The following is a 1,533-nucleotide window of genomic DNA, read 5'->3' as shown; positions in this document are numbered from 1 at the left end:
TTAGCCTTGTTCCCTGGCAACATGTCACAGTGTAAAAGATATTGGAAGAAAAAGTGGGGTTTTCTCCAAAAATAGATGGATCCAGTGAAGATAAAAATCTTACCAAAAAGATTGTCTCATAGACCTTTTCATGCGTTCTTCATCATAAATAGTTACAGGAAATTAGTGGGTAGCAGAGTTATGCTTGCAATGTAGTTACTATTTTTTTCTCTAATTTTCTGTATAAATTTGTCTGTTTGTGATTCACCTAAGATTAGATTTTGTTTCTTGATAGACTAACCTTGTGGCCTATAGAACCATAGATCAAATTGATTGGCCAGGTGCATGGAGGAGGGATGTCGCTGAGGGCAGAAGGTGGCTGGTATGGACAGGTACTGCTTCTGATTGGCACATCTGGGATGAATGCATAGATCGGGCACAATATTTCCCCACTGTCACACAGCTACCGAAGGAATCAAGGATCCTAAGATCATGCTTTAAAGAAGGAAGATAGACAGGGGTTGTGGGGGGGGGGGGGATGAGGGTATGGCATAGGGAGAAACTTTCCATGGCTATATTGAAATGTGCTGGTAGGCTTTAAACATCAGGTCGGAAAGCCCAGAGACATCCAAGGGCTTGGGTGGGAGGGGCTGGGGTTGTACAGGGTACTTGGTTAAGCTTGTTAAAGATCGTGCCTTCAAACTGCTTCTAATGTTTTTGCATCGTACGCTTATGAACAGGCCAACAGATTGACTTACAAATGTTTAAAGGTATCCCTTCCATAGAATGTTCTAGAGAAGTAACTGTTCCTGGGTGGTGAGGTGTCAGCCGAAGGCAGCTAAGGGCTGCATAGGCAAGGTTCCTGTGTGCACAGCTGTGTTTTCCCTCAGATCCAACCCCAGAGCACCAGTTCTCTGATTCTCGGCCATTCACAACTGCTTCCTAAAGCTCTTCGACCCCTTGGAAGTTGTGTCCGAATGGGATTTCTTGGAGCACAAAGGCATAGATTCCGCCCTAAGGTTCAGCCAAGATGTAGGAGAGAAGCAAGAACGAGGTTGCATTCTGATAACTGCCCTGAGGCAAAATACAGAGAAATCTGGGATATATTTGAAGGTGGAGAGAAGTGTGATAACGGGGGAGAAAGTCCAGTCTGAGCAAGGGTGAGGCGTGGGGAACGGTGCACTCTGGGAAGCACCACGTCCTGTGAGGGGACTCATGATGGTCAGGGTCAGGGGAGGAGACATGCTGTGCTTCCCAGTGGGTAGAAGGCAAGTCTCCCCTCCCCCCTCCCTTTTCCTCCCCTCTCCTCTCCTTCTCTTTCCTCCCTTCCTCTTCCCTTCCTTTATTTTAATCTTCCCCCAACCCCTTCATTTGAGTTGTTATCTATTTATAAAACCTTTCCCTAATTTCAGTTGCCTTTGCAGTCTTTCTGACACCATAGCGCTCATACTCCACATCCCAAACATGAGAGACATGCTTGGTTCTGAGCTCTGTTCATTGAAAACTCCCATTTGTACCTCCTCTCCTCCGGGGCTCTGCTGTCCGCTCTGTGTG

This window comes from Myotis davidii, unplaced genomic scaffold, assembly GCF_000327345.1.
Source record: "Myotis davidii unplaced genomic scaffold, ASM32734v1 scaffold30, whole genome shotgun sequence".
Classification (NCBI taxonomy): Eukaryota; Metazoa; Chordata; class Mammalia; order Chiroptera; family Vespertilionidae; genus Myotis; species Myotis davidii.
Note: the sequence above shows the minus strand (reverse complement) of the source record.